This window comes from Bufo gargarizans, chromosome 6 (genome assembly GCF_014858855.1).
Source record: "Bufo gargarizans isolate SCDJY-AF-19 chromosome 6, ASM1485885v1, whole genome shotgun sequence".
Classification (NCBI taxonomy): Eukaryota; Metazoa; Chordata; class Amphibia; order Anura; family Bufonidae; genus Bufo; species Bufo gargarizans.
Window position 1 is genome coordinate 64,479,230 of NC_058085.1, and position 16,258 is coordinate 64,495,487.

Here is a 16,258-nt window from a genome sequence, read left to right on the forward strand (position 1 = left end):
GCCAGAATTTTTCTTTTCTTGAAAGATCCCTCGTCTGCCCCATTCTGATCCCCCAAAGTTTTGGTGCCCAATATGTTAATACCAAGCATCGGTACAGACCTATAGTGGGCGGGGTCTTGAGGGGGCCTCAATTCAAAGTTTACCCTGGGACCCATAGAACTCTAGTTACGCCACTGACTATAACTTCACAGTTTATGTGCAGTGTAAATCAGACAAGAACCAATAAAGGTTACACGAGAATCTTGTCGTACTCATTTCTTAAATAAATATGGAAATTGAAAAAAAAAAAGAAAGACAATTATCAATGGTGTCCCAATGTATGAGGAACTTTTATGAGGGAGTAGCTACATTGATCTAATATTAGGGTGTGTGTGTGATCCAAGCTTAAACCTATTTTATTAACACTACAACAACAGAATAAAGAAGGACGTAGACAATACAGACAATGACACATCAGGGGAGGAGAGCGGGGGGGGGGGGTAATTCATTCCCTCGGGCTCTTCTCAGCGTTGCCTAGAAGCCCAGCAGTTGTCCCAAACATCCCAAATAGCATGAAATTGATCCATTTTGTCCTGGAACATTGCAGTCATATATTCCAGGGTGCAGATTTCCGTCTCCCTGGCATATACAGTACAGACCAAAAGTTTGGACACACCTTCTCATTCAAAGAGTTTTCTTTATTTTCATGACTATGAAAGCATCAAAACTATGAATTAACACATGTGGAATTATATACATAACAAAAAATGACTGAAAATGTGTAATAGTCTAGGTTCTTCAAAGTAGCCACCTTTTGCTTTGATTACTGCTTTGCACACTCTTGGCATTCTCTTGATGAGCTTCAAGAGGTAGTCACCTGAAATGGTTTTCACTTCACAGGTGTGCCCTGTCAGGTTTAATAAGCGAGATTTCTTGCCTTATAAATGGGGTTGAGACCATCAGTTGCGTTGAGAAGTCAGGTGGATACACAGCTGATAGTCCTACTGAATAGACTGTTAGAAAAAGTAAAGAAAAACGAGTGGCCATCATTACTTTATGAAATGAAGGTCAGTCAGTCCAAAAAATTGGGAAAACTTTGAAAGTAAGGGCTATTTGACCATTAAGGAGAGTGATGCTGTGCTGCGCCAGATGACCTGGCCTCCACAGTCACCGGACCTGAACCCAATCGAGATGGTTTGGGGTGAGCTGGACTGCAGAGTGAAGGCAAAAGGGCCAACAAGTGCTAAGCATCTCTGGGAACTCCTTCAAGACTGTTGAAGGCTTGTATTAACAGTTTAAGTGAATGCTTCCTTATATGTTCTGGAGTGATATTGAGTAAGAAGGATATGGGGTCAGGTGGTATACTGCAGGCAAAAATGTCACTCAGGAGAGTGCTGACCTTTTTTAGTCTTGTGCCCAGGGTGATACAGTGCCCTCTCATTACAGCCTTATGGGCCTCCCATAGGGAACGTACATCCCCCACTAACCCTACATTAAGCTCAAAATAGGATTTAAGGTGACCGTGTAGTTCGTCTCATAATAGTGGTCTCTTAAGGAGGGTGTCATTAAGACGCCAATCACATTGGCGAGTATGACCGGAACCAAGGTCCATTCCAACCATTACTGAGGCGTGGTTGGATCAGGTGATTTGACTCATATGAGCCCCCTTTAATACACGGAGAGGAGATGGTTTAAAAAAAGAAATCAGTACGGGTGTGGGTACCATGCGTGGCGGAGTAAAAGGAGAAGAACCTATCAGTAGGATGATTAAGTCGCCAAAGATCAAATAAGGAGTATCGCCGGATTAATTTGCGAAAGTCCCTGGCTAATCGCTGTTGTGTTGAGTATAAGGGCCTACCCGGCAGAGCCAGCCTGTCCTTAGAGTCAGAAAAAATAGTGTTAAAGTCCCCTCCCAGTAGAACAGGCAGCCAGAGAAACCCATGGAGCTGGGCTAATCACCCTGATAGAGAGGGGGCAGCTCTTATAGGAAGGGATACTATTCTAGCCATTTTTATCTTTAACATAGGGCAGCAGTGCTAGTGGCTCTGAGTCACTGGAGTTAGGTTGTGCGAGTGTAGGTGGAGAAGCTTATTGTGCAATCAATCCACCTCCCCTAATATCCAGTTAGTCCACTGCTCCCTTTACTGCACACAGACTTAGGTGTAGGGGTGATTGTCACACAACATACTCATACCCGGCAATTACGCCACCTAAGACGTCCTGTGCACATTTTGTGTTTACATGTTTAGTGGAGAAATCCTTTTTATATGATGTATTAATAAAAGTTATATTTTAGCAACAACATTTGGATAGTGAAATGTAGTATTTGGGTTGTCGCCTACCCTTTACAAGATTAGTGAGTTAACCCTCCCAGTAGAACCAATGAATTGGGAAATCTGAAAATCTTGTGGAACACTCTGCTAAGGAAATTAATCTGGGACGTGTTCGGGGCATTCAGATTACAAGGCGTGATTGACTGACCTGCAAGTTTACATCTCAGAATGATATAGCGCCCTTGCGGATCTAATATTGAAGATTCAATTCTGATGGGGCAATGGGCTGATATGAGAATGGCGACTCCCGCCTTCTGGTGATAATGGGTGGCCGAGTATGCAGTGGGATATACATGGGATGCAAAGCGAAAGGAAGAGTTTTTGTCAAAGTGGGTTTCCTGAAGAAACACAATGTCTGCTTTGAGGGATTTCAACTCCAAGAGCAAAAGTTCCCTCTTGGCGTTGGAGTTGAGTCCTTTGACATTTAGGGTCATACACTGTACCATGGTAGTGTAGGATGGAGTGAAGTGCAGGGAGAATACAGCTCACCAATATTCACAGAATTTAATTCTGCATGTTCCTTGTTCATTAGTCGAGGAGCTTCACGTCTCGTCTGATGTCGAGGTCAGAGTCCGTAGGGGCTTTGATCGAGGAATGTGAGGTAGCTAGAAAGGGATATGGAAACAAGAGGGAGGGGGAGACAAGACAAGACAAAACTCAAAAAGATATAACTAGCAGTAATTGACAATTCCCAGGGACCTATTTCCCTGCCAGAGGCAACTATCGGGACCTCTTCTGGGGTTGCAGTGTCGGAGATCAACTGACCGAGGCTCTTCGTGTTCTAATAAGACCTTCTGAGGTCAACCAGTGCTCAGGTGGGGCCTGCACCATGAAAGTAAAAACAAAATAACATTATATAAGTGACTGGCTAAATAGCAAATAGTTATAACAAATAGGAGCATAAGTGGGCGGGATGTCTGCAACGGAGCTACTGCTTGTGTAGGTTGCTCAGGGGTAGAATCGTCGCCCTCTAATTAAGAGGGATCAATCTGGCGATTGATGTCCTGGAGATGGAGGGGTCTGCAGGGATGAGGATGAACCGGTGTTCGGACCTGCTCTTCTCTTCCTTGTCCCCTGGGACCAGACACGGGGCGGATGGTGGCACAGGAGGTTCAATCTCCCAGTCCGTCATTGCAGGTGCAGGAAGTCCAAGCGTCTCGCAGAAAGGGTGTAGGTCTGAGAAGGAGCGAAGGGTTGCTGTCTTTCGCTGCTGGCATGCTGACAAAGCAAACGGAAATCCCCAGCGGTATGCTATTTGACGGTCTCGTAGCAATGTGAGGAGAGTATGTAGGTGTCTCCTTTTTTGAAGGGTAATCCATGAGAGGTCAGGGAAGAGCTGCACGGGGGTCCCATCAAATTCAAAGTTGCGTAGGGTCTGGGCCTTTGCCATAATGGTCTCTTTGAGCGTGTAATCATGTACACAGCAAATTATTTCCCTGGGACAAGTGGAGGTGCCCTTGGGTTTGAGTGCCCTATGGGCCCTGTCCAGTTTGATCCTGTGCATGGGTGGCTCTCCTAAGATTATATTAAACATAGCCTCCAAAGTGACAAATAGGTCTTCATCTCCAGACTCCTTCGGGAGACCTCGGACTCTAATATTATTCCTGTGGCCCCTATTGTCCAGATCCTCCAAGTGCTGACCCATTTCCCTAAGAGCCGCTGTTTGAGATGTTACAGACTCGTGAAGGGCGGATATATACTTTCTGGTGTCATCGTACACATTTTCTAATGAGTCCACTCGGTCGACAATATGCTTTATATCGGTGCGGACAGCAGCAATCTCTGCTATGCAGGCTCCCTTAACTTCAGATATGAGCATCCGAAAGTCCTCTTTTATAGGGAATTAGCTGAGGTAAATTGCCCAGGATGGTGGGGGCTCAGGAGCAGCACAAGGAGAAATAGCAGCCAGCGGGGGAGAGCTTGGTGAACTAGCCCAGGCGTCTGCGGGGAATGGGGAGCTGCTGTTTACATTAGCCAGGGCAGGTGGGGTACCGTCTGGAGGGACAGACCAGGGGTCCCCAGAAAAGGACATGGGTGGACTCTGTGAGGAGGAGGAGGGAGCTGTGTTCTGCAGGGTGGGTAAGGGCACAGTACCTGTATTCCCAGATCCCTGTTGAGCACTGCCTTCTAGGGCCGCCATGTTAGCTCCTGACTGCCTGGATGTGGCAGGCAAGAAGTCCCTCACTACAGGTGAGAGCTCCAGTCCAGTCGGGGGTGCTGATTCTCCAGATGGTGATGTCGCCTCGGTGGTGGCGGGTGGCTCGTCCCTCTGCTCCTGCTGTTCTTCCCGCGCTCCCGCACGAGCGATTTGTCTAGGTGGTCGGAGGGAGCAATGAAGGGAGGCTCGTTGCAGCTTCGAGGGCCTCGCGGGGAGCCCGCATGCAGCACTCAAGTGTCCTAGGTGGCGAGGGAGATCAGGAAGGAGAAGAGGGCCTTCAGTTACTGGTTTTCTTCCCCATTTGGTCGAAATTGCAGGTGTCGCTGGCCAGAATGTGGCGGTGCAGGCGGGAGCTGAGCTCTTAAGCGGCCATCTTAACAAAACTGAACAATGAGGGGCACACCAAACTATACAAAACAGAGAGCAGGCCTGGTATCAAATAGCAGACATAAACAACACTAAAGAAAGAAATACCATAACTCAACCCCACCTCCAAAAATAAAACATGATTTTATTGAGACATATGAATCAAAAACATGGATACATGGATAAGCAAAGCAAACCCCACAGATGGGGAAAAATTAAGTGCTTCAGTGCATCAATGGAGTCACCATGCAATCACAATACCACAACAGGATAACAGTAAAATATCTGCAACACCTGGGTAAGCACGGGCAAGCTGCAATGGGGCACAAAGGGCAAAATATATTGAAAATACGAATACATTATAAAATCGAGCCAAAGAAATGCTAACATGATATAACTATTCTGGATCAATTACATAACTGTACATACAGTATAATTATAATAAGAACCAGCAAACATAAAGGCTGTAGGCCAAAATAGATCCACATTTAGAACAATAAGTAATACACACAACAGATAATTAATATTACAAGATCATCCCATGATTGTTTAAACACAATATAAGCAGGCTATTCAAGCCATAATAGATCCACCAAAAAAACACAATGATTAATAAAGGAACACAAACATCTTATATTATAGTGCAATAAATAGATAAATAAAAATGAACAAATTCATAGACACATGATGCCCTAAAAATTTCTAATTGGCTCCATTAGCAGGATTGTACAACCCAAAGCGTGTCCCGTACCCCCATTGACTGTTTCCCTGAATTAATAATAAAAAATATATACATCAATTTAGTAATTCAAAAAATCTATGTCAATGCAATCAAGGTGTAAGCGAATAAAAGGATGACAGACCATGCACCGGGGAGAAAGGGGCCAACGGAGCAGGTGCAAAAATAGGAAAAGAGCCAGCACACACACATCTGCATGCTAAATACATATGAACAATAAAATAGGCAGTTGATTGATATGGACAGAGGTACACCACATAGAAATATTATAGGTAATTCCAAATAATATCCAAGTTACAAATAATTCTATACAAAACAATAAGTGCAAGGGGTGTCCCATTGAAGCATAAAACAAACAATAGGTTGAATATGATCCAATGGCCACCAGTGATTAACGTGCTGGGTGCTTATTACATGTGCCTTTGCAGTTGTGAGAGATGGACGGAATAAATGCTGTCCATTAGACCCTGACAGCTACAAGGGATAGACATAAAAGAAAAGTGAAGAAAAGCAGGCGAAGAGGATCCATACGTTCTCTAATCCCACATTTCAGTGTCATCAGGCCTTTTTAAACCTAAAAAGGGAAATGGACAAAGTGAAAGTGAAACAAAACCAAGTGAAAGACAGTAACTAAGTGATACATAGGTCTGTTCAAATGAGACATAACCTATGTATAATAGCCAGTAAAGGTGAGCGCCTCATTTAGACCACCTGGGGCCTGTGAACCAAGGTTAAACATCCACCTTGATTCCGAACAGAGCAGACTCCTGGTAATATGTGTCCCCCTAATGTTACCTCGAACAATGTTCAACCCCACCACCCGTAAATCATCATACCTACCATCATGGTTATCCAGGAAGTGGGTTGCCACTGATGTTAGGGGATTTTCCCCCTTACTTCTGTCCCGCGCTGCCAACCGAATATTCGAAGTGTGCTGTTGTACTCTCTTCCTGAGCTCCTGCATTGTCTGGCCCACGTAGATCCTATTACAGGGCCACGAAGAACTGCTCGCGGTGAAATGGAGAGACAAGCGTGACGTTTACATGCTCTCCTCCATTCAAGCAGACACGACAATACAAATAGAATGGGCAACCAGTGTCATCGAAAAGCCCCTCTGTGTCCACGACTATAATTTGCTCATGGGAGGGGTGGACTTCACTGACCAGATGTTGGCTCCGTAATTAGTTTCCCGATGCACCAGACGCTGGTAAAAGAAGGTGTCTGTATATTTAATTCAATTGGCTGCACATAATAGTTTTGTTTTCTACAGTAAGGCTGGGAGAACAGGATCCTTCCTCAAATTTCAGGAAGAGATCATCGAGAACCTCCAGGAGGTTCCGTGGCCCCATCCACCACGAGCGACATTTCCCCAGTGTCGTTGCTGGTACCTCAACCCAGCCGTCACCCCGAAAAAGATGTTGTGTCTGTAGCAGGCGTGACACCCGCCATTTCTGTCCTGACTGCCCTGACCTCCCTGCCCTATGCTTAGGGGAGTGTTTCCGGAAGTACCACACACAGGTACAGTTAGCATAGGGATTGCATCTCACAGGACAGGCACACAGGGCTATTAGGGCCCATCCACACAGAGCTGCTGCAAACCTCTCCTTTCACCTGGGACAAAGTGCATAATGTACTTCGCCACATCTCTGGCCGATTTGCACTTTGCACATTGTCCCATGGGGAAGGAGAGGTTTGCCCTATAAAGGTAAAAAAAATTAAATAAAATAAAAATCACCAGTAAGCAAAAAAGTTAAGTTATGTTCAAAAAGTTTAAGTTTATATGTTCTGTTCAAAAGTTATTATAAAGTTAATAAATTTATTGCGTTGCGGCCTGTTTTTTTTTTTTTTTTACCTTCTAGGTGGACCAACCGATCGACTAGCTGCAGCACTGATGTGCATTCTGACAGAAGCATTGCGCTGCTGTCAGATTACACACAAGTCGGTGTATGCGGCGCTGCAAGACGAGATTTCTCCTCTGCAGTAAAAGATACGTTCGCCGAGGCATATGAGCTGAGGGGGCGGCGGTATTCATATGCTTTGGCAAACACTTTGTATATATATAAAAAAAATAAAAAATCCCAGCAATGATTTATTCTTCCACATCGATTGATGTGAATGGAGAAATCGGGTTTGCCAGGGCATACGAGCTAAGTGGGTATGGATGTTGGGCGGAGCTCCTATGTTCTGGCAGACGCCTTTCCCCTCCTTTTTTTTTTGGGCAGAGATTTTTTCATCCACATTGATCGATGCAAATGAAGAAATCTGTGCCGTTCATTTTTTCTTTCAGCCCAGAGGCTGAACGGGAAAAAAAAATCTCATTACCTGTATGCTCAATATAAGGAGAATAGCAGAAACTTCTAATGCTGGCCATACATGTAATGATTGCGGAGACCCTCAAATGCCAGGGCAGTACAAACACCCCACAAATGACCCCTCTTTGGAAAGAAGACACCCCAAGGTATTCGCTGAGGGGCATATTAAGTCCATGAAAGATTGAAATTTTTGTCTCAAGTTAGCCAGGGCAGTATAAATACCCCACATGTGACTCCATTTCGGAAAGAAGACACCCCAAGGTATTAAATGAAGGGCATTCAATTTTGGGCACAGGTTAGCGGAAATTGATATTTTTTTTTTCTCACAAAGTCTCCCTACTTTGTGAGAAAAAAATATATCAATTTCCGCTAACTTGTGCCCAAATTTTTTTTTTTATATTAACTCGGCATTCTTGATGTTATTTAATGTTATGTATGTTAATAAATATAAAGCTAAGTATGTATTTTAGTGCTTGACAGTTGTATTTAAAGGGGTACTCCAGATGTCACATTCTATACCCTATCCACAGGGTAGGAGATAACTATTAGATTGGTGGGACCTCCAGGATCATGAGAACGGATATCCTGTACCCCTGAGTGCCCCCTGTAATGAACAGAGTGGCAAGTTGGGCATGTGAACTACTACTTCACTCATCTCTATGGGCGTTCCAGAGATAGCCGAGAGCTGTACTCGCCTGTCTCCGGAAGACCTGCAAAGATGAATGGAGTAGCAGTTTGCATGATATGTTCATTTGGAGGCTCTAAGAGGTACAGGGTACCTGTTCATGTGATCAGTGGTGGTCCCACTTTTAGGACCCCCACTGATCTAATATTTATTCCCATATCCTATGGAGAGGAGATAATTGGTGACAACCTAGATACCCTTTAAATCTTTGGAAGCCAGCCCTTTTTTAATTTTAAAAGATTCCGGCAAATTAAAAAGGATGAAATACTGTTGCATGCAGGTACTCCACCCGGAACCAGTAACAGTAAATGGGATCCGAACAGAATTCCTGAATCTAGACACAAATGTGCTCCTAGACTTAAAAGAGTTTTCCGAGACTTTAAAACTGATGACCTATCACCTGGATAGGTCATCAGTATCTGATTGATGGGGGTCTGACACCCGGGACCCTCATCAATCAGCTGTTTGAGAAGTCAGCAGAGTACACAGTAGTGTCGAGACTTTCTCACAGGCCAGTGATGACACGCTCATGGGTCATGTGGCCTAGCCGCAGATCAGCCCCAAAGAAGTTAATGGGCTGTGATACCAAGAGCAGCCACTATACAATGCACGGCGCTGTGCTTGGTGAACATGGAGAAGGCAGCGGCCTTATAAAATCTTGGAAAACCCTTTTAACGTACAATGTCAGCAACCGCTGTGTATGATGATTAGCGTTTGCTCATTATAAAAAAAAATTATGATCACAGTGCATCTCCTTTACTGGAAACATTGGGGGCCTTTTGCAAACTTTTTTACATCAGTTTTTGGCATAAAAATGGTCACAAGACCCCTTTTTGTGGCATTTTAAATACCCATGCAGCAATATTTTGTGCAATTCTTTTTTGGCACCAGCAAGAATATCTAGGCGCGTTGGTTGGTGGCAATTCAGCACTTAGATGATACTGGCCTAGTGGTTGTTTGACAATGAGGGTGTCTTTAGCCGTATTCCCTCACTTCACAGCAGTATCTGTAGAAGCTGAAATTACCAGGTCACTCTGCTGTCTTTATCCTCTCAAGACTTTACTTGAGGAAATTTAGTAATGGTTCTCTCTGGAGAATCCTCTGTAGGAGAAGGAGCGCTGCAGTCTGGGTCCTCTCCTCTCTGTGATTACACAGGAGCTCCTCCCTCCTGGCAGGAAGCAGGACCAGCCCACTCCTACCAAGAGGTGAGGAACAGGGTGCTTAACCCTATTCCTGCCATCCTTTGCCATGCCTTCTTTGCTGGTAATAATAACCGGGAAACAAACAGTGAAATGCAATGCATATTGCATAACAATAAACAATTTGTAATACCCCCAGGCAGGGCCGGCGTCAGCACCCAGCACACCCGGGCAAGTGCTGGGGCCCACTGCATAAGTCCCAACCGCCCCGGATCCAGCGGGACAGTCCTGGTTTTTCACCACTGTCCCAGGCGGCTGCCTGCATGTCCCGGTTTATGATAATAGTGTCCTGCCTCTCATTCACTGTGCCAGTCTGCGATGCTGCGTCCTTGGCGCCACCTCCTCACACAGCCAGGGAAGAGAGCTCGGGAGCCTTGAGAGAAAGAGAGAGACTTGCAGAAGAAGGGGCCGGGTCCCAGGAAAATAACCCGATCATTGCCTCCTCCTTCTGCAGTCCTGACCACTCCAGTCCGCTCCTGTCATGCCCCAAGTTCTTCTGTGATCACCAGACGTGACCACAGAGTCAGAAAAAGAGAGTGTGGATCCTCCTGCCTTCCTGCCATCACTGCAGAGTTGGGCCCTGCTTTGCTTGCTGCTGGCCTGTCTTCAATCTAGTAAGGTGCTTCTTTTTTATTTTTATTTTTTTAACTTTTGTTCAGTTGTTTAAGTTTAACCCCTTCAGGCTCAGTCATGTCAGTAACTGATATTTTTCCATTTGCCAAATAGTCAGTCTCAGCCAGCACCACTCCCCTCCCATGATGTCCTATTTACTTATAATTAGGACACGCTGTAAGATTAAGCATGGACAAGTAGTACTTGTCCATGCTAAATCCTTAGAGCGTGTCCTTAGTAGTTACTGTCACTCAGCGCTGCTGTCACCAACAAGTGTCCAGTGCCACCTTTAGGGTCCAGTGACACGACTGTAATTCTGGGTACGCATCCGTTCCGCAATTTTGCGGAATGTGTGCGGACTTATTCATTTCAATTGGGCTGCGAAAGGTGTGGACCGCAACATTGTCAGTGTTCCCTGTACAGAGAGAGAAGAAAGGGGTCCATATAGAAAGGATCAATATGAGCTGTCACTGGGTTTTCACCTCTGTCCCAGGCGGCTGCCTGCATGGCCCAGCTTATGATAAGCCAGGACATGCAGGCAGTGTTGTGCCCCACTCACTATGCGGTGCTCAGACTATGGATGGAGCGGACTGCAGTGGTGAGCCTGCCCCATACACAGCATGACTGCCGAATTAGGTGCATCACATACAGGCGATAGCAAAACACAATACTTATTAGACTTTATGCCTTTTATTAAAGCTGTGGCGCAACCAAAAGAACAAGCGGACACTCCATGTGGGATTTAAACTGGCCACAGATTTAGGCTACATGGACACGACCGTATGTGTTTTGCGGTCCGCAAAAAGAAACGGATGACATCCGTATGCCATCAATTTTGTTTTGCGGATCCATTGTAACAATGCCTAAAACGGACAAGAATAGGACATGTTCTATTTTTTTTGCGGGGCAACGGAACGGACATTCTGATGCGGACAGCACACGGTGTGTGACATTTTTTGCGGACCCATTGAAATTAATGGGTCCGCATCCTATCCACACAAAAAAACTGAATGGACACGGAAACAAATAACGTTCGAGTGCATGTAGTTTTATTGAATAATAACACATAACTCCGTAAACGATATGCCTGCCGCAGTGAGGCACTGTGGGCACGATATTATAACCCAACTTCCAAGAGTCTCCAACCGAGAGATGAACCTACGGGGTACCACGTCTCAGTATTAACTCCCCAAAATTCCATAAGTTCTGGCCTCACAACCACGCCAAAATAAAGCTGTGACAAAACAGTACAATACATAGAAATAATATTGTAGTGTCCCACTAGGTAAATGTGGGCACTACACAAGGGTCAATATGACCAGCGTTATTCTCCACCTCTTCTGGAACATGATCATTGTATTTTATATGATGTTTTTATGTGTATTTTTCCTGTTATCTACTGTACCAGGCCTGTTAGGGGTAGTTCCTCCTCCTAGACAGTAGAGGGAGCTAGGGAACCTCTAGTATATATAGTTAGGCCCAGAAAGGAAAGAGTCAGTGCAATATAGTCCAGGAGGCTAGTCAGTGCAGTCTAGCCTGCCTGAGTTTCCTGAGCAAAGAAGCTCAGAAGCTGCCATCCAGGGGAAGAGATTGCCTCCTGAGAAACCAAGTTCTCTTAAAGGTGCAGTGCAGAACCAAGTGTATTTCCAGCCAAACAGAGAGCTGAAGGGCAGAAGGATATTCCACAGCAAGGAGACATATACCAGAGGAAGGTTTCCCTATCCAAGGATAAACCCAGCAAAAGGGCATACGGGCCTTGGAGTAAGCCAGACAGGATCTGAAGAAAAGTGCAGCCTGATCTGTAAGTGTTTTTGCCCTCTGAGTATGTTGCAAAGACTTTGCCTGCCATTATTGTAAAGCCTGCCTGTATCCAACCTTTTTACATGTGGAGCTAACCAAAGACTGTAAATAGTTGAACTGTTTCAGTAAAAGGAAGTTTTGGTTCACTGCAACTTTTGTTTCTCAATTATTCCTACAATAAATCGGTGTGCCATCGTTACCGGCACCGGCATCACAAACTTAAAGGGATCTTGCCACCGGCACATTAAACCTGCAACACCCAGGGCACCTCACCTAACACCAGGCCTGGTCCCTATACACAGAGTGCCCCAGAGGATCCATGTAAGATAAAGATAAGATGCCTTTATTGTCACTGTACAATACAATGTAATACAATGTACAATACAATGAAATGTTGTTTGGAGCAATCCTAGATGCCATGGACAGAGGAACAAGAACTGACATTTAAACTAAAGCATTACACTAGAAAAAAACTAAACATTGCACTAGAAGGCATTACATGTGCCAGCCTCTCCATCACTGCTGTATGCCTGCCCAGGGTATATAAAGACTGTGAGTACCAAACACACCCTCGGTTAGTAACTACCCCTGTGACCTCACCATCACTCACCCTGCAGGGCTGCGTACTGCAATATCAGGGCATTTATTTATTATTTATTGCATTCGTAATTATTAATTTTATTTAAAAATATATATATTTTTTTAAATAACAAATTGAGATTTTGAAAACATAAAACAACTGATAAACATGGGGAGGGCTTGTCATCTTGAAAGACTAAAGCTGCCATGCACTTGTGCTGAAGAACTAACACTGAAGGTAGCAGATAACCCCTCCCTCCCAAGGGAGCAGTGACCAATAAGGAGGGAATTCAAAACTAGGTTTTGCTGGAATATGTGACCTGTAGAGGGTGGTCCTGGTGGTTGGTGGTAACCGGAACATGCGTGACCAAGGTGCTGGGTCTGGGCAGTGTTGGCACTCCTATTACACCCTATTATGACTATAAGAGGGCTAGGGGCTGTTATGAACACCTGCCTAGCACACATGGAGTACCCGCCCCGACAGGGGCGACCCCATACCGAACCTTTCCCTCACTATGAGCCTAGTACTGCACTTAACCCTAATTAATTGTAATTAGGGTTAAGTGTAGTACTAGGCCCACACTGAGGGAAAGGATCGGTATGGGGTCGCCCCTGTTGGGGCGAGTGCTCCATGTGTGCTAGGCAGGTGTTCATAACAGCCCCTAGCCCTCTTATAGGTAGGAAAGCCATAATAGGGTGTAATAGGAGTGCTAACACTGCCACCAGACACCAGCACCTTGGTCACGCAGGTTTCCGGTTACCAACAACCACCAGGACCGCCCTCCACAGGTTGTGGAACCCACTAGACGTGGTAAGATCCACCCATTTATTTACCTAATGTGATATAAAATAGTGGAGGTACATGTTAATTGTTGTCTCTCACCCAGTGGTACTTATTATATTTTAAATGATCTAGTAAAGGTTATGTTTTAAGACACCCAGTTCACAAAATAATTCTGCTTTGCACACTCTTGGCATTCTCTTGATGAGCTTCAAGAGGTAGTCACCTGAAATGGTTTTCACTTCACAGGTGTGCCCTGTCAGGTTTAATAAGTGGGATTTCTTGCCTTATAAATGGGGTTGGAACCATCAGTTGCGTTGTGGAGAAGTCAAGTGGATACACAGCTGATAGTCCTACTGAATAGACTGTTAGCTGCTTTTTTCTTGCCATAATACAAATTCTAAGTTAACAAAAACGAGTGGCCATCATTACGTTGAGAAATGAAGGTCAGTCAGTCCGAAAAATTGGGACAACTTTAAAAGTGTCCCCAAGTGCAGTCACAAAAACCATCAAGCACTACAAAGAAACTGGCTCACATGCGGACCGCCCCAGGAAAGGAAGACCAAGAGTCACCTCTACTGCGGAGGATAAGTTCATCCGAGTCACCAGCCTCAGAAATCACAGGTTAACAGCAGCTCAGATTAGAGACCAGGTCAATGCCACACCGAGTTCTAGCAGCAGACACATCTCTAGAACAACTGTTAAGAAGAGACTGTGTGAATCAGGCCTTCATGGTAGAATATCTGCTAGGAAACCACTGCTAAAGACAGGCAACAAGCAGAAGAGACTTGTTTGGGCTAAAGAACACAAGGAATGGACATTAGACCAGTGGAAATCTGTGCTTTGGTCTGATGAGTCCAAATTTGAGATCTTTGGTTCCAACCACCGTGTCTTTGTGCGACGCAGAAAAGGTGAACGGATGGACTCTACATGTCTGGTTCCCACCGTGAAGCATGGAGGAGGAGGTGTGATGGTGTGGGGGTGCTTTGCTGGTGACACTGTTGGGGATTTATTCAAAATTGAAGGCATACTGAACCAGCATGGCTACCACAGCATCTTGCAGCGGCATGCTATTCCATCCGGTTTGCGTTTAGTTGGACCATCATTTATTTTTCAACAGGACAATGACTCCAAACACACGTCCAGGCTGTGTAAGGGCTATCTGACCATGAAGGAGAGTGATGGGGTGCTGCACCAGATGACCTGGCCTCCACAGTCACCGGACCTGAACCCAATCGAGATGGTTTGGGGTGAGCTGGACCGCAGAGTGAAGGCAAAAGGGCCAACAAGTGCTAAGCATCTCTGGGAACTCCTTCAAGACTGTTGGAAGACCATTTCAGGTGACATTCTCTTGGCATCAAGAGAATGCCAAGAGTGTGCAAAGCAGTAATCAAAGCAAAAGTTGGCTACTTTGAAGAACCTAGAATATGACATATTTTCAGTTGTTTCACACTTTTTTGTTATGTATATAATTCAACATGTGTTAATTCATAGTTTTGATGCCTTCAGTGTGAATCATAGTCATGAAAATAAAGAAAACTCTTTGAATAAGAAGGTGTGTCCAAACTTTTGGTCTGTACTGTATGTGCCGGACAAACGCTGAGATTGCCCATATTCAGGTTTTTTTTACGGCACCTCACCATTAACGCCATTAACTAGGGCACAACATCTGGCTAAGGCCTCTTTCACACTACAGTATGTCCATTTCAGTGTTTTGCGGTCCGTTTTTCACGGATCCGTTGTTCCTTTTTTTTGCTTCCGTTGTGGTTCCGTTTCCGTTCCGTTGTTCCGTTCTGCATATACAGTATACAGTAATTACATTGAAAAAATTGGGCTGGGCATAACATTTTCAATAGATGGTTCTGCAAAAAATGGAACGGATACGGAAGACATACGGATGCATTTCCGTATGTGTTCCGTTTTTTGGGCGGACCCATTGACTTGAATGGAGCCACGGACCGTGATTTGCGGCCAAATATAGGACATGTTCTATCTTTCAACGGAACGGAAAAACGGAAATACGGAAACGGAATGCATACGTAACACATTCCTTCTTTTTTTTTGCGGAACCATTGAAATGAATGGTTCCGTATACGTTCCGTATACGGACCGTATACGGAACGCAAAAAACGGACTGCAAAACGGAAAAAAAAAACGGTAGTGTGAAAGAGGCCTAAATCTGTTTTTAGGGTGTGTATAAATTGGACATTCTTCTGAGAGCTCAGGTCATTCCCCCTGAGATGTACATTGAGAATCGCGGGGGAAGGATAAAGATTCTGCGGGTTACTTCTGGGTAAATCTGGAACCAACAGATTCTGTACTTGAGACAGAGGGAATCCAAAGTTGTGGCCGAAAAGCCTCACAGCTGCTCGCTTGCTGGCCCAGTACACAAAAGAATGTCCCACCATCCACACCAGAACCAGCGGTGTTTCTAAAATTACAAAAAGTTGGGATGAACATAGGATTTGTATCGGTTAGATTTCCAACCACCTCATTTTTTAAATTTATTTATGAATCTCTATTTCAGACAAACCTTATAGAAAAACCGTGGCGTGGTGGCAGCTCCTATCCGAAAAGAATGTGTAGTAAAAAGGTATTTTTACAGCCCTGCCTGGATACAACAGGCTGCCAGAATGTGGCAGAATTGGTATAAGGAAAGAACGGAGTTGTCCCTGTGAATAAATAGTGAGCCTTTTGTTGGGGGTCTGATACTTA